Source organism: Arachis ipaensis, chromosome B4 (genome assembly GCF_059453495.1).
Source record: "Arachis ipaensis isolate K30076 ecotype BB chromosome B4, ASM5945349v1, whole genome shotgun sequence".
Classification (NCBI taxonomy): domain Eukaryota; kingdom Viridiplantae; phylum Streptophyta; class Magnoliopsida; order Fabales; family Fabaceae; genus Arachis; species Arachis ipaensis.
The window spans coordinates 25816485-25841311 of NC_142439.1; the positions used below are offsets into that span (position 1 = coordinate 25816485).

A 24827-nucleotide genomic window follows, 5' to 3' on the forward strand; every position below is an offset into this window, starting at 1 on the left:
GGCGTTCAACGCCCAAACGAGGGTCCCTAGCCAATGTTCAACGCCCTTAAGGGACCCTAGCTCGTGGGAGACACTCAATCTCAGCCTAAACACTCACCAAGTTGGCCCTAGAAGTGGATTTTTGCACTGTCAACTTAGTTTATCTTATTTCTGTAATCCCTAATCATTAGATTAGTATATATATACAAGAGTTCACCCTTGTTAAAGGACTCTTGCCCACTTTTATGTTTAACATTGTATTTTTTTATCAGCACGAAACCTCCTAGGTTAAGGTTAGGAGCTCTGCTGATTTTTATGGATTAATAAAAGTACTACTGTTCTATTCAATTCGTGTATGACTCTATTCTAAGATGTATCTTTGTTCTTCAACCTCTTGAATGGGATTATCCGTGACAATCATCTTCATTCTACATGGGTTCAGTGTGAGTCCTTAACAAGAGATCACTGAACCACCAGCTTGATTATACATCCCTTAGACAGCTAATCTACGACTTCATTGGGGACTTCTCGAGACACCAATTCATCCGAGGTATGGGGAGATTAGGGTCTTTGTGGTAGAAGCTAGAACCAAAGGCACAATATTCTCTTATCCATAAGATTCGACCTTGTCTGTGGCGTTTTGAGTAGGATCACTAAGGGGATGAATTGCAGGAGCTTTACCCTCATTCAGATTGGGTGCATACTAAACCTGGTGTTCGGCCTGAAGGTGGAAGATTGGCGGCCATTAAACCGGCGTTGATCACTTACAGCCTGCCACGGAAAGAATCACTCACAATTGGAGAAAGACAGTAGGAAAGGTTAATCCAGAAGAATGAAGTATCTCCGAAACCTCAACCGTTCTCTTATCACTGGTTTCACTCGAATTAAGTAATTTTATCCCTATTCCAGTGTTATGCGTTTATCTCAACAAACTATCTTTTCTAATCACCTGACTAAGATCTACAAGGTGTCCATAGCTTGATTCAAAACAACAATCTCCGTGGGATCAACCCTGACTCACCTCAGGTATTACTTGGACGACCCAGTGCACTTGCTAGTTCAGTTGTGCGAGTTCTTATTTCGCGCACCAAGCAACCCTCATAAATTAAATAATTGTTTTAATCACTAAAATAAATAATTATAAAAATTATTATCGAAATCCGTCCCCCAACCTTATCTCATTTACAGTGTAAATGAGTAAGGCATGTGCGCATAACACGTGTATATCTCATTTACAGTGTAAACGAGATACATGCAAACTTATCTCGTTTACAGATACGTGTTAAACTAATGCATTTACAGTGTAAACGAGATATAGTAAGACAAATTTTGAACTGTTATAAAAGAATGTGCAACCCTTTACATTCTCCACATACATTTCATATCTTCTTCTCCCCCATTTTTCTTACAAAAAGTAGGCCAAAATATCTAGTAATAGTGGATATCTGGTTGTCTATGTGTACCCCACTTGTTGTATGAGAAACAATGACAATGGGGTGATATTTGAGTATGAGAATACGTTAATATTGCGCACTCACACGTAAGTTCGTTATCTGAGTTGAAAAGTTTGATATTGAGCAACCTTGGTGGCACAGGAAGAAGAGAGATCAGAAGGGTGGGATATAGGTTGCTAGTACTATTGAGTAATGGAGTTTTCCGATTTCAACTATTTCGACTCCAGGGCGACGAGCATGTGCAACTCATGTTTGACATCCATGGAAGAATCATGGCGGAACAAGTAATGGAGCTTTCCGCCGAGGTTGGTGATGGTGGTGGTGGTTCTGTACACTTGATATTTGTGCAGGATGACACATCTCTCGCACCACCACCGATTTTTGTTGCCAGTCTAGTGGAAGACATGGAGGTGGGTAAGGAAGACTCCGACGAAGAGTACGTTACGGGTAGCAACGATAGTGATTCTTCTGAAGATGATGATGAGGAGGAGTTTGTACTAGAGATGCCAGCCAAGACAGCGGTGCACTATGTTTTGCCTCCTCTCACCTGATTCTGGCGCTACCAGATGTACCAAGTTACTATCATACATTAGATCTGGATGCCATGCATGAAAAATATCCGTTTTCCAACACCGGAAAGAGAATTACAACTTAGATGGTGGGGTAGAGTTTCGGGTCAGCCAAAGAGTCAAATGCCGAGATGCAGTAATGCAGGGTGTGAAGAACTACAGTATTAGCAGAAGTGATGAGTATCGAGTGGTCGAATTGTAACACCCAATTATCCTAAGCCTTACCTTTAGCCATAAAGTAAAGGATAACAAAGTGTCATGACAGTTCTAAAGCTCATACCATACTATATATATAGAAAGAAGTAGTAATAATACTAGAAGCATGATGAAGGAATAAAAACTCAAAGTCGCATAAAACGGAATTACAAAGCGCGAAGCGTTCACACACGATAACTAAATGTGTTGGCACAAAAAGATACAAAACATAATATATACATATATAACCTTATGGATAGATCCAGGATACACAAGGTAATAATTAAAGTAAACAAGATATATATAAATATAGTATACAAAAAGAAAACTAGTCACAGCCTGCGGAGTTTAGGCCGACTAGTCAAGAGATACAACGGAGTTTTATAAACGGCTTACTTTCTATCTTTCAAAGGTTAAAGCAAAAGCCTCTAAGGCAACAAAGGATGAGAGAGTAACTACAACAAAAATAAAGTAGAATAAAACAAAGAAGAAACCATCTTCCGCCCTGTCACCATATTCCCAAACTCACCAAGGTGGGTTGCGACCTGCATCTGAAAAACAACAACATATGGTATGAGAACCGGAGGTTCTCAGTATGGTAACTGTTTCGAGGGTTACCTGAAACGTTGAGTTTGGACCGGACGTGAGATATGGGTCTTCTTCGGGTGTCGATCTTTGATCTACCGGTGTAGAGGTGCCGCCTATCCGAGCTCCTCAGTGAGGTTGGGTGGTGGTACCTGCAAGAGACTCCGATGCTTAAGTTAGCAAGGGCTTTAGGTAGATTTTTTGTAGGATCAGAGTATGAGTTATACCTAGGGGCTCCAGTGTATTTATAGTAGAGTTTGATGACCTCCTTTGGAGGAGAGGATCTTTATCTTATCTTATATCCATTGGTAGGATCTTATCTTTTTGGTAACTGATGAGCAGATAATTTATACGCTTTTTGGCATTGTTTTTAGTATGTTTTTAGTATATTTTAGTTAGTTTTTATTATGTTTTTATTAGTTTTTAAATAAAAATCACTCTTCTGGACTTTACTATGAGTTTGTGTATTTTTCTGTGATTTCAGGTATTTTCTGGCTGAAATTGAGGGACCTGAGCAAAAATCTGATTCAGAGGCTGAAAAAGGACTGCAGATGCTGTTGGATTCTGACCTCCCTGCACTCAAAGTGGATTTTCTGGAGCTACAGAAGCCCAATTTGCGTGCTCTTAATTGCGTTGGAAAGTAGACATCTTGGGCTTTCCAGCAATATATAATATTCCATACTTTGCCCGAGATTTGATGGCCCAAACAGGCGTTCCAAGTCAGCTCAAGAATTCTGGCGTTTAACTCCGAAACTGGCACAAAAGCTGGAGTTAAACGCCCAAACTGGCACAAAAGCTGGCGTTTAACTCCAAGAAAAGTATCTACACGAAAATGCTTCAATGCTCAGTCCAAGCACACACCAAGTGGGCCCCGAAGAAGATTTCTGCATTAATTACCTATTTCTGTAACCCTAGGCTACTAGTTCTCTATAAATAGGACATTTTGCTATTGTATTTCACACACTGGATACACTTTTTCATAAACCTTTTCACGTTTGGGAGGCTGGCCATTCGGCCATGCCTAGACCTTTTGTTCTTATGTATTTTCAACAGTGGAGTTTCTACACACCATAGATTAAGGTGTGGAGCTCTGCTGTTCTTCATGAATTAATACAAAGTACTATTGTTTTTCTATTCAACTCAAGTCTATTTCTTCTCCAAGATATTCATTCGTTCTTCAACTTGATGAATGTGATGATCTGTGACACTCATCATCATTCTCACCTATGAACATGTGACTGACAACCACCTCTGTTCTACTAGCAATGGCTTGAATGCGTATCTCTTAGGTTTCTAATCTAAGATTGGAACCTTCGTGGTATAGGCTAGAATTATTGGTGGCCATTCCTGAGATCCGGAACATCTAAACCTTGTCTGTGGTATTCTGAGTAGGATCTGGGAAGGGATGACTATGACGAGCTTCAAACTCGCGATTGTGGGGCGTGTGACAGACGCAAAAGGATCAATGGATCCTATTCCGACATGATCGAGAACCGACAGCTGATTAGCCGATGTTGTGACAGAGCATCAGGACCATTTTCACTGAGAGGACGGGATGTAGCCATTGACAACGGTGATGCCCAACATAAAGCTTGCCATGGAAAGGAGTATGAATGATTGGAAGAAGGCAATAGGAAAGCAGAGGTTCAAGGGGAACAAAGCATCTTCATACGCTTTTCTGAAATCCACCAATGAATTACATAAGTATCTCTATCTTTATTTTATGTTTTATTCATCTTTTAATTATCAATCCTCCATCACCATTTGAATCTGCCTGACTGAGATTTACAAGATGACCATAGCTTGCTTCAAGCCAACAATCTCTGTGGAATCGACCCTTACTCACGTAAGGTTTATTACTTGGACGATCCAGTACACTTGCTGGTTAGTTGTGCGGAATTGTGACAAAGTGTGATTCACGTTTGAGAGCACCAAGTCTTTGGCGCCATTGTTGATGATCACAATTTCGTGCACCAAGTTTTTGGCGCCGTTGCCGGGGATTGTTCGAGTTTGGACAACTGACGGTTCATCTTGTTGCTTAGATTAGGTACTTTTCAGAATTTTTAAGAATGAATTCTAGAGTTTCAAGGTGATGTTCTTACCATCACAAAAGCTGATTGATTCCCATCAATTTAGTTATTGAATGTAATGTCCTGCTGAAGCTTGGCCAAGCATGTCTAATCTTTTTAGACTGAAGCTTTAGACTAACATTGCATGATTCCTGGAATTCTTATTAAAAGTTTTGATTCTCTTTATTTTCTTTTCCATATAAGTTTCGAAAATCACAAAAAAATTTATAAAACCATAAAAATAAAAAATATTTTATGTTTCTTGTTTGAGTCTAGTATCGATTTTTAAGTTTGGTGTCAATTGCATGTTTCTATTTTTCTTGCATTTTTCGAAAATTACATGCATGTGTCTTCATTAATCTTCAAGTTGTTCTTGATGATTTCCTTGCTCTGATCTTTAAATTCTCTTGTTTAGTGTGTTTTGTTGTTTCTCATATGCATTTTTACATTGTTATAGTCCTTAGTATAGAAACTTTTAAGTTTGGTGTCTTGCATGCATTGTTTATTTGATCTTAGTTGCATTTTTATTGATTCCCATCATCAAAAATTCAAAAATATTTTTAAAACTATGTCTTTTCAAGTCAATAATACAGAGAATTGAAGATTCAGAACATTCAGCAGAGGAATCAAATAGAAAAAGCTGGGGGTTCAAAATGCCCAGTGAAGAAGGAAAACTGGCGTTTAAACGCCAGCCAGGTACCCTGGCTGGGAATTTAACGCTCAAAAAGGTAGAGATTTGGGCGTTGAACGCCATAATGGGCACCATTTTGGGCGTTTAATGCCAGGATGACACTAGAGGGAAGATTTTGTTTTTAATTCACATTTTTTTCAAGTTTTCATAATTTTTCAAAATCAAATCTTTTTCAAATCATATCTTTTCAATCATATCTCTTTCAAAATCAATTTCTTTCCATTTTATATTTATTTTTACTATTTTCAAAAATCCTTGCTTTAATTAAAGATTTACTTCAAAATTTTCAAGTTGTTGCTTGCCTATTAAGAAAGGATCAAACTTTAAATCTTAATAATCATATCTTTTAATTTCTTGATAGTCAAGTAATCAACTTTAATTTTAAGAATTTTCTTTTTCTAAATTGATTTTCAATCATATCTTTTCAAACATATCTTTTCAATCACATCTTTTTCAAAATTAATTTTTTCAATCATATCTTTTTTTCTAATTTCAAAATCTTTTTCAAAAATCACTTTATTTCTTTCCCAATCTTAGTTTTCGAAAATTTCAATCAAATTTTCAAATTTCTTTTTAAAATCTTTTAATTTATTTTCGAAAATTCTTCCCCTCTTTTCACATCCTTCTATTTAAAGAACTAAGACTCCTTATCAAGGTGCAATTTGAACTCTGTCCCTCTTGATAAGTTCGACTTCCCTCTTCTCCACCTCCTCCTTCTATTCTTCTTCTCCTCTGACACCTCAAGGAATCTCTATACTGTGACATAGAGGATTCCCTACTTTCTTGTTCTCTTCTCTTTCATATGAGTAGGAACAAAGATAAAGGCATACTTGTTCAAGCTGATCCTGAACCTGAAAGAACCTTGAAGAGAAAGCTAAGAGAAGCTAAAGAACAATTCTCTTTAGAGGGCCTAACAGAACTCTTCAAAGAAGAAGAAACCATGGCAGCCGAAAACAACAACAATGCCAACAATGCAAGGAAGGTGCTTGGTGACTTCACTGCACCTACTCCTGATTTCTATGGGAGAAGCATCTCTATCCCTGCCATTGGAGCAAACAACTTTGAGCTTAAGCCTCAATTAGTTTCTCTAATGCAACAGAATTGCAAGTTTCATGGACTTCCATTGGAAGATCCTCATCAGTTCTTAGCTGAATTCTTACAAATTTGTGACACTGTCAAGACCAATAGGGTTGACCCTGAAGTCTATAGACTTATGCTTTTTCCTTTTTCTGTAAGAGATAGAGCTAGAGCATGGTTGAATTCACAACCTAAGGAAAGCCTGAACTCTTGGGAAAAGCTAGTCAATGCCTTCTTGGCAAAGTTCTTTCCACCTCAAAAATTGAGCAAGCTTAGAGTGGAAGTCCAAACCTTTAGACAGAAGGATGGTGAGTCCCTCTATGAAGCTTGGGAGAGATACAAGCAATTGATCAGAAGGTGCTCTTCTGACATGCTTTCAGAATGGAGCATCATAGGAATCTTCTATGATGGTCTGTCTGAACTATCCAAGATGTCATTGGATAGCTCTGCTGGAGGATCTCTTCATTTGAAGAAGACGCCTGCAGAAGCTCAAGAACTCATTGAAATGGTTGCAAATAACCAATTCATGTACACCTCTGAAAGGAATCCTGTGAATAATGGGACAACTCAGAAGAAAGGAGTTCTTGAGATTGATACTCTGAATGCCATACTAGCTCAGAATAAAATATTGACCCAAAAAGTCAATATGATTTCTCAGAGTCTGTCTGGAATGCAAGCAACAACAGGCAGTACTAAGGAAGCTTCCTCTGAAGAAGAAGCTTATGATCCTGAGATCCCAGCAATGGAAGAGGTGAATTACATGGGAGAACCCTATGGAAACACCTATAATCCTTCATGGAGAAATCATCCAAATCTCTCATGGAAGGATCAACAGAGACCTCAACAAGGTTTCAACAACAATAATGGTGGAAGAAACAGGTTTAGCAATAGCAAGCCTTTTCTATCATCTTCTCAGCAACAGACAGAGAATGCTAAGCAAAGCCACTCTGACTTAGCAACCATTGTCTCTGATCTAATCAAAATCACTCAAAGTTTCATGACTGAAACAAGGTCCTCCATTAGAAATTTGGAGGCACAATTGGGACAACTGAGTAAGAAAATTACTGAACTCCCTCCTAGCACTCTCCCAAGCAATACAGAAGAGAATCCAAAAAGAGAGTGCAAGGCCATAACCACATCTCACATGGCCAAACATGGAGAGGAGGAAGAGGCAGTGATTTCCATTGAGGAAGACCTCAATGGATGCCCACTGACCTCCATGGAGTTCCCTAATGAGGAACCATGGGAATCTGAGGCTCAGACTGAGACCATAGAGATTCCATTCAATTTACTTTTGCCATTCATGAGCTCTGATGAGTATTCTTCCTCTGAAGAGGATGAAGATGTCACTGAAGAGCAAGTTGCTAAGTACCTTGGAGCAATCATGAAGCTAAATGCCAAGTTATTTGGTAATGAGACTTGGGAGAATGAACCTCCATTGCTCATCAAAGAACTGGATGACTTGACTAGGCAGAGATTACCTCAAAAGAGACAGGACCCTGAAAAGTTCTCAATCCCTTGTACCATAGGCACCATGACCTTTGAGAAGGCTCTGTGTGACCTAGGGTCAAGCATAAACTTATGCCTCTCTCTGTAATGGAGAAGCTAGGGATCATTGAGGTACAAGCTGCAAGAATCTCACTAGAGATTGCAGATAATTCAAAGAAACAAGCTTATGGACTTGTAAAGGATGTCTTGGTAAAGGTTGAAGACCATTACATCCCTGCTGATTTCATAGTCCTAGAGACTGGGAAGTGTATGGATGAATCCATCATCCTTGGCAGACCCTTCCTAGCCACAGCAAAAGCTGTGATTGATGCTGATAGAGGAGAATTGATCATTTAAGTGAATGGAGAATCCCTTGTATTTAAAGCTCAAGGATATCCCTCTGTCACCATGAAGAGGAAGCACAAAGAGCTTCTCTCAATACAGAGTCAAACAGAGCCCCCACAGTCAAACTCTAAGTTTGGTGTTGGGAGGCCACAACCAAACTCTAAGTTTGATGTTGAACCCCCACATTCAAACTCTAAGTTTGGTGTTGGGAGGTTCCAACATTGCTCTGAACATCTGTGAGGCTCCATGAGAGCCACTGTCAAGCTATTGACATTAAAGAAGCGCTTGTTGGGAGGCAACCCAATCTTTACTTTAAATTTCTATTTTCTCTTGTTATTTTATGTTTTCTGTAGGTTGATGATCATGTGAAGTCACAAAAACAATCGAAAAAGCAAAAACAAAGTGAAAAACAGACTGAAAAATAGAACACCCTGGAGGAGACAGTTACCGGCATTTAAACGCCAGTAAAGGTAGCAGAATGGGCGTTAAACACCCAGTCTGGCACCATTCTGGGCGTTTAACGCCAGAAAAGGGCACCAGACTGGCGTTTAACGCCAGGAATGGGCAAGAAGCTGGCGTTAAACGCCAGAAATGGGCAGCAGCCTGGCGTTTAACGCCAGGTTTGGCAGCAAGGGGCGTTTTGCACGCCACTTGGTGCAGGGATGAGATATCCTTGACACCTCAGGATCTGTGGACCCCACAGGATCCCCACCTACCCCGCCACTCTCTCTCTTCTTCACCCATTCACCAATCACCTCAATACCTCTTCCCCAAAAACCCCTCACCTATCAAATCCCACCATTCTCTTTGCCACTCACATCCATCCTTCATAAAACCCCACCTACCTCACCATCCAAATTCAAACCACTTTCCCTCCCAAACCCACCCATAATGGCCAAACCACACACCCCTCTCCACTCCTATATAAACCCATCTTCACTCCTTCATTTTCACACAACCTAAACCCCAATTCTCCCCCTTGGCCGAAACACAAAGCCCACTCCATCTCCTCTATTTCTTCTTCTTCTACTCTCTTCTTTCTTTTTTTGCTCGAGGACGAGCAACCTTCTAAGTTTGGTGTGGTAAAAGCTAAAGCTTTTTGTTTTTCCATAACCATTTATGGCACCAAAGGCCGGAGAAACCTCTAGAAAGAGGAAAGGGAAGGCAAAAGCTTCCACCTCCGAGTCATGGGAGATGGAGAGATTCCTCTCAAGGGTGCATCAAGACCACTTCTATGAAGTTGTGGCCAAGAAGAAGGTGATCCCCGAGGTCCCTTTTAAGCTCAAAAAGGGCAAATATCTGGAGATTCGACATGAGATCCGAAGAAGAGGTTGGGAAGTTCTCACCAACCCCATTCAACAAGTCGGAATCTTAATGGTTCAAGAATTTTATGCCAATACATGGATCACCAAGAACCATGATCAAAGTGTGAACCCGGCCCCTAAGAATTGGCTTACAATGGTCCGAGGGAAATACTTAGATTTTAGTCCGGAAAATGTAAGGTTGGCATTCAACTTGCTCATGATGCAAGGAGATGCACACCCATACATTAGAAGGGTCAACTTTGATCAAAGGTTGGACCAAGTCCTCATGGACATATGTGAAGAGGGCACTCAATGGAAGAGAGATTCAAGAGGGAAGCCAGTTCAACTAAGAAGGCATGACCTCAAGCCTGTGGCTAGGGGATGGTTGAAGTTCATCCAACGCTCAATCATTCCCACTAGCAACCGGTCCGAAGCTACTATAGACCGGGCTATCATGATACATAGCATCATGATTGGAGAGGAAGTGGAAGTTCATGAGGTTATATCCTAAAAACTCTACAAGGTGGCGGACAAGTCCTCTCCTTTGACAAGGTTAGCCTTCCCTCATCTCATTTGTCACCTTTGCAATTCGGTTGGAATTGACATAGAGGGAGACATTCCCATTAATAAGGACAAGCCCATCACTAAGAAAAGGATGGAGAAAACAAGAGAACCTCATCAAGAGCATGAGGAAATTCCTCATCATGAAATCCCTGAGATACCTCAAGGGATGTATTTTCCTCCACAAAATTATTGGGAGCAAATCAATACCTCCCTAGGAGAATTAAGCTCCAACATGGGACAACTAAGAGAGGAGCAACAAAGGCAAGGAAGAGACATTGAGGAGCTCAAGCACTCCATAAGATCTTCAAGAGGAAGAACAAGCCGCCATCACTAAGGTGGACCCGTTCTTTAACTTCCTTGTTCTTTATTTTCCTGTTTTTCGAAAATTATGCTTTATGTTTATCTATGTTTGTGTCTTTATTACATGATCATTAGTGTCTAAGTGTCTATGCCTTAAAGCTATGAAAATGAATCCATCACCTTTCTTAAATGAAAAATGTTTTTAATTGAAAAAGAAAAAGAAGTACATGAATTTTAAATTTTAAAATAGTTTAATTATTTTGATGTGGTGGCAATGCTATTGTTTTTCTGAATGAATGCTTGAACAGTGCATATTTTTGAATTTGATTGTTTATGAATGTTAAAATTGTTGGCTCTTGAAAGAATGAAAGAAAAAGGAGAAATGTTATTTGATGATCTGAAAAATCATAAAATTGATTCTTGAAGCAAGAAAAAGCAGTGAAAAGCTTGCAGAAAAATATATGCGAAAAAAAAAGGAAGAAAAAGAAAAGCAAGAAGAAAAAGCCAATACCCCTTTAAACCAAAAGGCAAGGGTGATAAAAAGGATCCAAGGCTTTGAGCATCAGTGGATAGGAGGGCCCACAGGAATAAAATCCTGGCCTAAGCGGCTGAACCAAGCTGTCCCTGACCATGTGCTTGTGGCGTGAAGGTGTCAAGTGAAAACTTGAGACTGAGCGGTTAAAGTCGAGGTCCAAAGCAAAAAGAAGAGTGTGCTTAAGAGCCCTGGACACCTCTAATTGGGGACTCTAGCAAAGCTGAGTCACAATCTGAAAAGGTTCACCCAGTTATGTGTCTGTGGCATTTCTGTATCCGGTGGTAATACTGGAAAACAAAGTGCTTAGGGCCACGGCCAAGACTCATAAAGTAGCTCTGTTCAAGAATCAACATACTTAACTAGGAGAATCAATAACACTATCTGGATTCTGAGTTCCTATAGATGCCAATCATTCTGAACTTCAAAGGATAAAGTGAGATGCCAAAACTGTTCAGAAGCAAAAAGCTAAAAGGCCCGCTCATCTAATTAATACTGATCTTCATAGATGTTTTTGGAATTCATTGTATATTCTCTTCTTTTTATCCTAATTGATTTTCAGTTGCTTGGGGACAAGCAACAATTTAAGTTTGGTGTTGTGATGAGCGGATAATTTATACGCTTTTTGGCATTGTTTATAGTATGTTTTTAGTATATTTTAGTTAGTTTTTATTATGTTTTTATTAGTTTTTAAATAAAAATCACTCTTCTGGACTTTACTATGAGTTTGTGTATTTTTCTGTGATTTCAGGTATTTTCTGGCTGAAATTGAGGGACCTGAGCAAAAATCTGATTCAGAGGCTGAAAAAGGACTGCAGATGCTGTTGGATTCTAACCTCCCTGCAATCAAAGTGGATTTTTTGGAGCTACAAAAACCCAATTGGCGCGCTCTTAATTGCGTTGGAAATTAGACATCCTGGCTTTCCAGCAATATATAATAGTTCATACTTTGCCCGAGATTTGATGGCCCAAACAGGCGTTCCAAGTCAGCTCAAGAATTCTGGCATTTAACTCTGAAACTAGCACAAAAGCTGGAGTTAAACGCCCAAACTGGCACAAAAGCTGGCGTTTAACTCCAAAAAAAGTCTCTACACGAAAATACTTCAATGCTCAGCCCAAGCACACACCAAGTGGGCCCGGAAGAAGATTTCTACATTAATTACCTATTTCTGTAACCCTAGGCTACTAGTTCTCTATAAATAGGACCTTTTGCTATTGTATTTCACACAATGGATACACTTTTTCATAGACCTTTTCACGTTTGGGAGGCTGGCCATTCGGCCATGGCTAAACCTTTTGTTCTTATGTATTTTCAACGGTGGAGTTTCTACACACCATAGATTAAGGTGTGGAGCTCTGCTGTTCTTCATGAATTAATACAAAGTACTATTGTTTTTCTATTCAACTCAAGTCTATTTCTTCTCCAAGATATTCATTCGTTCTTCAACTTGATGAATGTGATGATCCGTGACACTCATCATGATTCTCACCTATGAACATGTGACTGACAACCACCTCTGTTCTACTAGCAATGGCTTGAATGCGTATCTCTTGGGTTTCTAATCTAAGATTGGAACCTTCGTGGTATAGGCTAGAATTATTGGCGGCCATTCCTGAGATCCGGGACGTCTAAACCTTGTCTGTGGTATTCTGAGTAGGATCTGGGAAGGGATGACTGTGACGAACTTCAAACTCGCGATTGTGGGGCGTGTGACAGATGCAAAAGGATCAATGGATCCTATTCCGACATGATCGAGAACCGACAGCTGATTAGCCGATGTTGTGACAGAGCACAAGGACCATTTTCACTGAGAGGACGGGATGTAGCCATTGACAACGGTGATGACCAACATAAAGCTTGCCATGGAAAGGAGTATGAATGATTGGAAGAAGGCAATAGGAAAGCAGAGGTTCAAGGGGAACAAAGCATCTTCATATGCTTATCTAAAATCCACCATTGAATTACATAAGTATCTCTATCTTTATTTTATGTTTTATTCATCTTTTAATTATCAATCCTCCATCACCATTTGAATTTGCCTGATTGAGATTTACAAGATGACCATAGCTTGCTTCAAGCCGACAATCTCCGTGGGATCGACCCTTACTCACGTAAGGTTTATTACTTGGACGACCCAGTGCACTTGCTGGTTAGTTGTGCGGAATTGTGAAAAAATGTGATTCACGTTTGAGAGCACCAAGTCTTTGGCGCCGTTGTTGATGATCACAATTTCGTGCACCAGTAACCGCCTTCTAGTGGGCGGTGGTCTTGCTGTTTTGGGCCTCTTTGGGCCTTTTGATGGTCGTCCGACCTTCTTGGAAGTGGTCGGCAAAGGCAAAAGCCCTTGAGGTTGGCCCCTTTACCTTTTGTTGAGTCGGGCCTAGTGCTCAGGTCAGGGTATGAACAACGCTCCTGCTTGAACTTCGATCTTTCTTGAAGGTCGTGCTCAAGCATCCTTTAGTCGGATATGTCTGCCTCGAGCAGGCCAGGCGCTTTATCTTTCTTGGGCGGGTTTTGCACCTTTTAATCTCCTTTGCAATGCAAAGTGCCTGCTTTTAATGCTACACTAATTCCGAGCGCGACAGTCTTCTTGGGCATCTGTGAGCGCTTTTAAGGCTTATGGATTGGGCCTTTATTCCTTTTTGTCTTTTCAATTTCCCTCATTCATTCTTCTTTTAAAAACCCTGGAGCTTCTTCATTTTCCTTTTTCGCGAACACAAACACTCATTATTCTTTCCCTTCTATCTTTCGTTAGCGCTCTTTGACGAAGAAATATTTTTCTTGGTTTTTTCTGGTGCTTTTCTTGGTGAGTTTTGTGCTTCCGTCACAGGAGTTTTTCGTGTGCCCCTCCTCTAGGATTCTTCCACCAGGTTGGTCTCTTTTATTTTTTCTTTTGTTTCTATTTTACGTTCTTGGTGATGATGCTTTTGGTCATGTTGTTCTGGCCTTTCTGTTGCCCGTTTCTCTTTTGTTCATTGCCAGTTTTTGGTGATTTTTCGTGTTTGTTTTTTCTTCAAAGTTTTTATTTTTACTTTGTGATGGGCGATGGGGTTTTCTGTATGTTCATCTTTGTTATTTGTCTGGGTCTGTGTTGCCTCTAATGGGAGCCACTGTGTCGCGACGCTAATGCTGCGAGACTGGGGCACCCTTTTGTTGGTTTGAGTGTTGCCGCTGGGATTTTCCGATTTCCTTTCTCTTTGGCTGAGTTGCTTGTAGTGACGCTTTTTGTCTTTTATTTGTTTGTAGGTGTAGCGTATATGTCTAGTAAGAACCTTGTTGAAATGTCTACAAAAGTTCCTCTTGGTATGGCTGATTGGTTAGACTCTACAGTTTTGTGTTGTGTGATAGTGGTGGATCGGGAATACTGTGAGAAGTTTAGGAGCTTCCATAGGGTTTGTGGGGATAGGGAGGATGAAAAGGATTATGAGCTAGTCGCCCCTAATCCCAAGGAGAGGGTCTGCTTTCCTCCTCTAAGTCGGACTGAGCGTCTGTTCTTCTATGCTTATGACTACTTCTTTACCAAGTTGGGTTTTACCCTCTTTTTTTACCGAGTTTGAAACCGAAATCCTTTGGAACTGTAATCTTGCCTCTTCTTAGCTTCATCCTAACTCCTGGGCCTTTATGAAGATTTTCCAGGTTTTGTGTCAGGAGTTAGGTGTTCGTCCTTCTCTCAGCCTGTTTTTATATCTATTTGTTTTGACAAAGCCTGGGTCGACTAAGAAGAAGGCTTCTTGGATCTCTTCCCGAGCTAACCAGGGTAGAAAGGTGTTTGCTATCTTTGACGAGTCTTTCCATGATTTAAAAAACTTTTACTTCAAGGTCCGAGCTGTAGATAAGGTCCATCCTTTCTTTTTGGATGAGAATGATGAGCCTTCCTTTCTCCTTTGGTGGCAAGAGAACCCGGTAGTAGCTAAGTATACACTAGAAAGTTTAGATGAGGTGGAGCAAGCATTTGTGGTTGTGTTGGAGGAGCAATGGGGTTGAGCTCCTCACTTGGATACGAAGAAGCTTTTAGGGGATCCCAGCCTTCTCCGATCCGAGTTAGGTAGTGCCCTACCTCTTTCTGTTTTGGTTTCTCTTCTTAGTTGCATCTTTTGATGACTCTTATGTTCCTTGTTTTCAGAGATGGCTTCGAGCTCTGACTCTATGAAGTTTCTGCCCAAGACTAAGAAAACTGTGGCTACCCAGAATCTCCCGAAGAAGGTGACTGGTGAGGGTTATTCTCAGCTTCCTCCCAAGAAGCTGGGTGCGGGCCCTCAGGGTCCGAGAAAAGTGATTCTTACTCCCGACGTCTGCGTGGTTCTTCCCGACCCGCCTTTGGCAAGCTCGGGTGCTACTTCTTCCCCATCTTCTCCTGGGCCAGCTCCTAAGAAGTAGAGGACCTCTCTCGCAGCTGATGTCAATGATAAGGAGTTCGATGGTTTGGCTTGGAGTCAGGAATACATTGTTCCCAACACCTTCGCCTCTACTGATGATGTTTCCATCCTTAACCATTTCCAGTATATGGTCCGAAATTGCGTCCGGATGGCTGGCCTAAATGCCATCCTGGCGAGGGAATTTAAGAAGTCTTCGATCAATGCAACCAATGCCTTCCTGGGTAGTGCAAAGGCCGAGTTTGAGAGGGTTGATGTCTTAAGGGCCGAGCTAAAGGCGAAGAATGTTAGGCTGGAGCTATCTCTGGAGAAGCAGAAATCCCGAGCCACTAAGGCTGAGGCAGCGTCTAAGCTGGCGGAGGAGATGAGGAAGAGGGCTGAGAAGAGTTATATTTGTACTTATGGCGAGCTCTTAGAGGTAAAGGAGAAGCTTCAATCGGCTTATGATGACTCTGCTGAGTTGCAAGGCCATGTGGTCAATGGCATGACTGAGATGTATGAGAATTTAAGAGATCAAGTTTGTGTCTTGGCTCCCGATCTTGATCTCACCCTTTTTAGCATCGACAATGTGGTGGTTGATGGCAAGATCATTCTTGCTTCGGATGAGGACAAGGTCCTGGTGCCCAACTCCAAGACTAAGGCTTTCCCGACCCCTTCTGCAGAGGCTGCTCAGTCCGAGGCCAGCCCTGATGTGAAGATCTTAAATAAGCCAGATGGGGTTATAGGGGCGGTTCCGATTACGATTATCCCTCCCCTTCCTCAGGATGCAGCCACAGGGGAGAAGCTTGACCCTTTGTGACCTCTAGCTTTTATGTCCTTTTTTTATGAACAGTTTAAGTTATATTTCGTTGTGGCCCAACTTGTGGGTCTTGATGAACATTTTTTGTAATAGTCCGTAGTTAAGACACTTTTTAGTTGCTTTGGGCAGCTTTCTAGTTAGTGTTTTAAATTTTTGAAACTTTCGCTGTCTTAGTTGCTTGACTTTTTGAGTGACGTTTGTGGTGAACTTTTCACTTTTAGTCACTTGGGTAAGCCTTCAAATTTGATTGCCTTTTGCCTTTTAGTTGTTTTTGACAACTTTCTAGGCAGCGTCTTTAAGTTTTTGCCTAGGTTCGGGCAGGCACTTTGGCGGCTTTCCAGGTAATGTTCAGTTTCCTGAACATTTTACCTTTGGTTGCTGGGCTTGACCTTTCGGGGGCATGTTTTTGCAATTTAGTCGTGTTGGACGACTTCTTGGATAGCGCCTTAAGGCTTTGCCTAGGTTTAGGCAGGCCCTTTGGCGATTTGTGATTCTCGGCTTTGTTCCGACCTTTTCGTGGTCGGGAGTTGAGGTTGGGTTGGCTTTTCCTTTTAGTTTTTCTTTAGTAATCTGACTTCGTTCTGTCGGTCTTTTAAGTTATTTTTGCATCCCCGTTTTTGATCTGATTTGTTAGCAGATCGCTTTGTACGGGTTGCTTTTATAACTTCTCACATTAATTTAAACCTAGTCGCTTTATCTTGTCGACCTTCTTTGGTTGGACAATGATTTTCGCATTTTTTTCGAGCTTAAATTAATACGCCTGGGTAGGAAACTTTTGAGGAATAGTCAATTTTTATTAAAAGCAAATTCAAGAGATGAAAATTTCTATACCTGCTTGGTTACCCTGTGATTCAGGTGCCTTTTAGCTCTTGACCTGGTGCCTCATTAAAAAACCCTTTGGCTGGGAAAAAGAGTGCACCTTGGTTCAAGGCTTTCTAGCTATAGTACTGTTCCGAGGGTTACCTGAAACTGGAAGTCGATCTCGGATGAGATCTTCGGTACAGGTCGGAGACGGCGTGTCCGGCTGGCTGATGGTGGCCGGAGCTGTCGTGTCCGACTCGTTGGACTTGCCACACTGCTGATCCTTGGACACCAGAGGGTGGGGGGTACCTGCAAGAGACTCCGATGCTTAAGTTAGCACGGGTATTAAGCAGGTTTTATGTAGAATTAGAGTATGAGTTATACCTGGTTGCTCCAGTGTATTTATAGTAGTTGTAGAGTGACCTTTCTAGATAAGATAAGTTAGTTATCTTATCTTATCTTTATCTTTGAGTTGAGATCAGCTTATCTTCAAGGGAACCGCCCTTATCTCTATAGGCTCGGACGGCCTTTGGATTTGGGTCGTGTTCCTCTACTTGGGCCCTTTATGGGCTTTCCTGTCGATTTGGCCGAGTTCTTTAAGAAGAAGCCGGTCCGCTTGACCTGAAGAGGTCGGTTGCTTTTGTCGTCAATCATCCCAGGTCGTATAGCTCGACTCAGGGTACGAACAGTGCCCCTGCTTGAGCTCGGTCTTAAGTTCGAGTCCTTGACTTCGGTCTTTCTCGTAGTGAAGCCGAACTCAAGCATTTTGTCGACTCCTTTTTGTAGCAGCTTTTGAATGTAGAACGTTTTTCTCTAAAAGCGCGTGCTTTTATATCATCGCTTTTTTGGGAACGCAAGCGGTTTTAATATCCGCATTTAATTGGCATTTAATTGCCCCCACTCTCTCTTGGCTTTGTTTTTGAATTTATCGATCAAAAACGGTTTCGCTTCTTCTTTGTAACTTCTCCCTTTACTTTCTCACTTTCAGATTTTCCTTTGATTTTTCTGAAGCCTCTGCCTGTAGCTTTCGCGTTTCAGCCCAGCGACGTTGCTTTGTGACTTTGCTTTTTCGTGGGGGAAGGGGAGATTCTGGATTTTGCCTTCCGCCTTTCTGCTTTTCTTTGCAGCTTTCTCTCATTTTCCCAGGTTTGGTTCTTCTTTCTTTCTCCCTCTACGCCATTTTTGTGTCTGTTTTGAGAAAGTTTTTATCTTAGTTGGGAAAAGTTTGTATTTTTCTACTTTTCGCTGTGCCTAATCACTGTGCGTTTCGTGATTTCCTCGTCTTTTGCATGGTCTTTTGCTTTTCCTGTTGCTTGATACCTTTAGGGCTTTTGCATGTTGTGAAATGCTTTTGATTTTGAAGCTTTGGAATGATAATTTGCTTGATTCTAAAGAAAAAAGGCTGCATCTTTGACGATTTTTGCCTGGTATGTTTGATGTTTGTTTCTTGCTGATAGACTGTAGAAAGATGACTTTCTGTTTTGTTTGTGTTTTGTCTTTCTCCTATGAAAAATACTTGCTGTTTCTATTCTTGTTTGCGAGGTGCCGGAACGTAAGTAGATTTTCCTTGATACCTTGCTTTGTTATTGCCTCCAAAGGATGCCCCAGGACTTTCAGTTTTAGTCTTGGGGTTTTTCCTTTTCTGTGTATTTGCCCGTCAAGATGTTTGGCCCCCTTGTCCGAGATGTTTTTGAGTAATTCGTTCTTCTTTTCTTTTTGTAGGATTTAGTTGGCCTCATGTCTTCCCGAAATAACGTTGTAGAGATGCCTTCCCAGGTTCCTGAGGGTATAGCCAATTGGATGGACTCGATGGTTCTTATGTGTGTCTCTCTGGTTGATTCCGAGTTTTATGCGCAGCTTAGGCAGTTTCATAGGGTTTGTAGTAATCCCAGTAATGAGAAGAACTATGAGCTTGTCCCTCCCTCTTCTGACGAGAGAGTCTGCTTTTCTACTCGGGTTGTTGATGATCGCCCTTTCTTTTATGTTTATGATTTTTTCTTCGGTCAGCTGGGTATCACCCTTCCTTTTACTCAATTTGAAACCGACCTGTTATGGTCCTATAATGTTGCCCCCTCTCAACTTCACCCCAATTCCTGGGGTTTCATAAAAATTTTCCAATTGTTGTGCAATGGTTTTGGTATTTCTGCTTCCCAATCTCTCTTTTTCTACCTGTTTGTCTTGACTAAGCCCGGTGTGGTGAAAAAGAAGTCGATTTGGGTCTCCTTTTATTCTACCCAGGGAAAGAAGGTCTTTTCCATTTTGACAAGTTGTTCCGTGATTTTAAAAACTACTTTTTCAAAGTCCGAGTTGTTGAAGGAGCTCGGCCCTTCTTTTTGGATGAAAATGACGAACCTGCTTTTCCCTTGGAATGGCAAAAAGATGTGAGGGTCTCCAGATATGCGTGGAAAATGTTGGATGAGGCTGAGCGAGCTTTTGTGACTGTCTTGGAAGAACGCTGGGGTCAACCTCCCCATCTTGACACAAAGAAATTTCTAACCAATCCTTCTCTTCTTCAAACTGAACTGGGTATCTTGTGTTTCCTTTTATGTTGCTTGTAGCTGTCTTTCTGACTTGTCCGACTTGTAGCTTAATTTCTGTTTTTATTTGCAGAGGCAATGAAGAATAATGAATCCATGAAAGTTTTTAAGAGGGCGCAGAGGGCGACTGCTGCCAGAAATATTGCGGCCAAGGCAGCTGGGGAGGGGTCCTCCCAAGTGCGCGAGAAGCCACCAGTGCCGAGTTCTCCTGGGGTGAAGAAGGTGATCCCTACACCCCGAGTTCGTTTGGTGGATCCTCACCCTACTTCTGCCACTCAATCTGTTGCTCCTCTCAATAAAAAACAAAAATAGCTGAGCCCTTCGTCCTCGATGCTTCTGATTTTAATGCCATTGAGTTTGTGGATCAGCAAATCGATCCCTATGGCGCCCTTTCCATGGACGATGTGTCCATCCTCCATCACTTGGAATTTATGGCCCGAAATCACGTAAAGATGGCGTATATGGCGGCTGCCATATATCGGACTGCTCAGAATCTCCCTCTCCACACCACTAAAGCGTTTATGGAGGAGGCAAAACAAGAGTTTGATCGGATGAGGGAGTTGAAGGAGGAACTTGAGATAAAAGTAGCCAAGCTAGAGAAGGACTTAGAGAACGAGAAGGCGAGTTCTCAATCACTGGCAGTTTCTTTGAGGTTGGCTGAAGACACAGCCATGATGCATAAGGATAGTTATGTTACATCTTATCGGGAGGTGGTGCGCTTGAGGGGGGAGCTCGACAGTGTCCGGGAAGATTATTCTGAGCTCCAAAGTCATCTCGTTGGCAGCGTGACTACTGCTTACGAGAACTTGAAGGAGCAAGTTCGGGTCATTGCTCCCGAGGCCGATCTCACCCTCTTTAGCCTGGACAACATTGTCAGGGATGGCAAGATTGTCCCTAATGGTGAGGATGACGATGATGAGGTCGATCCCCTCCCTGTGTCTTCTGCCAAGGTGTCAGCGCCTACTGTTCCTCCTGCCAAGGTCGACCCTCCCGCTTCTGATCCTGACTGTCAGATATTAAACCGGGACGATGGTACTGTGGATGCTGTTCCTCTCCAGGCTCGCCCTCCTTCTCCTCAGACTGATGCTGCTAAGAAGTCTTCTAACCTTTAGCTGATTTATTATGAATATATTTGTAGTTGGCCCGGCTTGTGGGCTTTGAAACTCTTTATTTTGTGGTTGGTTTATTTTGTTGACGCTCTTTCTAGTTGCTTGTTTAGCAACATTATTTTGAAAAACACAACGAATAGCTTCTGAGCTTTTGGGTCTGACCCTAAGGCTTTGTTATTTTATGTCACGCTTGCTTGCGCCTGTCTTAGCTTCTTCTTAGCCTCTTTGAACTGGTTTGTTGTCGATGCGTGGATCCGATTAGCAATCCATGCCCGACATCTTTGTCCTTTTCCAAGTAGTTTGACCGATGTCGATCTTTTTCAATTATTTAAAGTAATCTTCTTTTTTGGACCTTGGTCAGGTCTCTTTTAGAGATTACTTTTATAACCTGTTTGTTGTAGGAGACCGACTTCATTATGTCGATTTCTTCTAAGTTACTTCGTAATCCTCTTTCTTGGACCTTTGTCAGGTCTCTTTCAGGGATTACTTTTATAACTTTTCGTTGTAGGAGACCGACTTCTTTATGTCGATCTCTTCTAAGTTACTTCGTAATCCTCTTTCTTGGACCTTTGTCAGGTCTCTTTCAGGGATTACTTTTATAACTTTTCGTTGTAGGAGACCGACTTCTTTATGTCGATCTCTTCTAAGTTACTTCGTAATCCTCTTTCTTGGACCTTTGTCAGGTCTCTTTCAGGGATTACTTTTATAACTTTTCGTTGTAGGAGACCGACTTCTTTATGTCGATCTCTTCTAAGTTACTTCGTAATCCTCTTTCTTGGACCTTTGTCAGGTCTCTTTCAGGGATTACTTTTATAACTTTTCATATTTTGTAGGAGATCGACTTCATTAGGTCGATCTCTTTCTAGGTTATTTTTGTAATCCTCTTTCTTGGACCTTTGTCAGGTCTCTTTCAGAGATTACTTTTATAACCTTTTTATTTTGGGCTGACTTTGTTAGGTCGAGCCCTTCTAAGTTAAAGTAATCCTCTTTAATAGGGTTGGCCAGACCTCTTTCCAGGGTTTACTTATAACTTGGGTTGACTTGGTCCGACTTCTGGACGTCGGCCAGTCTTTAAGTTATTATTTTAGCTATCCGTAAGACCTCGTCAGGTTCTTTTTTGGATTGCTTTCGATAACTTCTTACATTATTCTGTGTTCATTTTTGCCGATTTGTAGAAAGTGGTTGGCATCTTTAGATCGTCCTTTGGGTGAATCGCGCTTTCACCTTTATCGGACGGTTTGTCTTTATCGTGGTCGTGCAGTGAAATTGTTTTTCACTTTCTGCCGACCTGTCGCTTTATAATCGGACGATGAATTCTTCAGATTAATGCATCTTGAATTCTTGTAGAAATATCTAAATAAACTTTATTCAAAGTAAAAGTGCAAATATATACATGTGGGAATTTTTTCATCCCTTTGAGTCGGATAGTGTTTGGGTCTCAACTTGGTGCCTCATTAAAAAACCTTTTCAGGAAAAAGAGTGCATCCAATAATGAGATCTGTTACCTTCCTAACTGTAGTACCTTCTTAGGTTGCAAGCGTGCCATGATCTGGGAAGCTCTCGTCCGTCAAGTTCGGACAGTCTGTAATAGCCCTTCCCGAGTACTTCTACAACTCGGTAGGGTCCTTTCCAGTTTGCTGCCAACTTTCCTTTTCCTGGTCGAGTTGTTCCGATAACATTTCGGATTAAGATTCAATCATTCTCTATAAACTTCTCGGCACTACCTTTTGATTATATCTGGAAGCCATCCGTCGTTTTAGTGCTTCTTCCCTAATCCGAGCTCTTTCTTGGATTTCAGGTAGTAGGTCGAGTTCTTCCCTCTGAATTTGAGAGTTGGCTTCTTCATTGTAGTGGACTACTTTGGATGACCCTTCCTCGATCTCTACTGGGATCATTGCCTCCACTCCATATGCTAGTCGAAATGGTGATTCATTTGTGGTGGAGTGTGGCGTTGTTCGATATGCCCATAGGACTTGTGGAAGTTCTTCGGCCCAAGCTCCCTTTGCATCTTGTAGTCTCCGTTTAACCCAGCCAATATGACTTTGTTGGCGGCTTCGGCCTGTGCATTGGCTTGAGGGTGTTCGACGGAGGTGAACTGGTGCTTTATATTTAAGTCGGCTACTAGTCTCCTGAAACCTGTGTCTGTGAATTGGGTGCCATTGTCCGTGGTAATGGAGTGTGGAACCCCAAACCTTGTGACAATGTTCCTGTATAGGAATTTCTGGCTTCTTTGAGCGGTGGCGTTGGCTAGGGGCTCTGCCTCAATCCATTTTGTAAAATAGTCTACTCCGACTATGAGGAATTTTACTTGTTCTGATCCCTGGGGAAAAGGTCCGAGAAGATCGAGTCCCCATTTTGCAAATGGCCAAGGCGAAGTTACGCTGATGAGCTCTTCTGGCGGGGCGATGTGAAAGTTGGCATGTTTCTGACATGGTGGGAATGTCTTTACAAATTCTGTAGCTTCTTTCTGTAGATTTGGCCAATAAAACCCCGCCCGGAGTACTTTTTTGGCGAGAGCTTGTGCTCCGAGATGGTTGCCATAAATGCCGCCATGTACTTCTTCTAATACTTCCTTTGTGTGGGAGGTCGGTACGCATTTCAGTAATGGTACTGAGATCCCTCTTTTGTACAGGATGTTGTTTATAATAGTGTAATACTGTGCCTCCCTTTTTAGCCTCTTTGCCTCCTTTTCTTCCGTGGGGAGTGTTCCTGTTTTGAGGTAGTTGATTATGGGGGTCATCCATCCTTGGTCCTGGCCTGTTATGGTTAGGACTTTTTGTTCCTCCGAGATCGATGGGTTCTGTAGTATTTCCTGGATGAGACTTCTATTGTTGCCCCCCGGTTTGGTGCTGGCTAATTTCGAGAGTGCATCAGCTCGGGCATTTTGTTCTCGGGGTATATGGTAGATCTTATATTCCCCGATTTGTCCGAGTTGTTCCTTGGTCTTATCCAAATACCTTTTCATGGTGGGATCTTTGGCTTGGTAGCTCCCTGTTATTTGTGATGTGACAACTTGCGAATCGCTGTAAATGTTGAGTTTCCGGGCTCCAACCTCTTCAGTCAGCTTCAAACTAACTAGCAATGCTTCGTGTTTCGCCTGGTTATTTGAAGCCGGGAATCCGAACTTGAGGGAGAGCTCAACTTGGGTTCCCTGGTTGCTTTCTATTATCACTCCTGCGCCGCTTCCAGTTTTATTTGAAGAACCGTCCACATAGAGATTCCACTCTGTGAGGGTTTCCAGGGCATCTGTGAATTCTGCGATAAAGTCGGCCAGATATTGTGACTTAATGGCCGTCCGAGCTTCATATTGGAGGTCGAACTCTGACAGCTCGACTACCCATTGTAGAATTCTACCTGCTAAATCTGTTTTCTGCAATATTCCTTTCAAGGGCTGGTTAGTGCGAACTTTGATGGTGTGGGCCTGGAAGTAAGGGCGGAGTCGTCGAGATGTTAGAATGAGAGTATAGGTGAATTTTTCTATTTTCTGATAGTTCAACTCAATCCCTGCAGTGCTTTACTAATGAAGTAGACGGGTTGTTGTCCGTTTTCGTCTTCTCTGACTAGTGCCGATGCTACTGCCCGGCTTCCTACTGCGAGATATAATATGAGTGGTTCTCCTTCTCGTGGTCGAGAGAGGATAGGTGGCTGTCCTAAGAACTTCTTAAAGTCTTGGAAGGCTTGTTCATATTCTGTCGTCCATTCGAACTGCTTTCCCTTTCTTAAAGTAGCATAGAAGGGGAGAGATCTTATCGTAGCTCCTGCTAAGAATCGGGATAGGGCGGCCAATCTACCGTTGAGTTGCTGTACTTCTTTGACACAGGTTGGGCTCTTCATGTTGAGTATGGCCTGACATTTGTCTGGATTTGCTTCAATTCCTCTTTGTGTGAGCATGAAAACTAAGAATTTGCCTGCTTCTACTGCAAAGGTGCACTTTGCGGGATTGAGTCGCATGTCATGCTTCCTTATGGTGTCGAATACTTGGGCCAGGTTGGACAATAATGTCTCTTCACTTTGTGTTTTTATTAGCATGTCATCCACGTAGACTTCCATGATCT

At 41.8% G+C, this 24827-nt stretch overlaps 1 non-coding gene across 1 annotated transcript; it reads right to left on the reverse strand.

The window, feature by feature from the left end:
* Window positions 1-6887: 6887 nt before the first annotated feature.
* On the reverse strand, window positions 6888-6995 carry LOC148566980 (small nucleolar RNA R71). Its single transcript, XR_015881940.1, has one exon. It is a non-coding gene; the product is annotated as a small nucleolar RNA R71 (small nucleolar RNA).
* Window positions 6996-24827: the final 17832 nt, after the last annotated feature.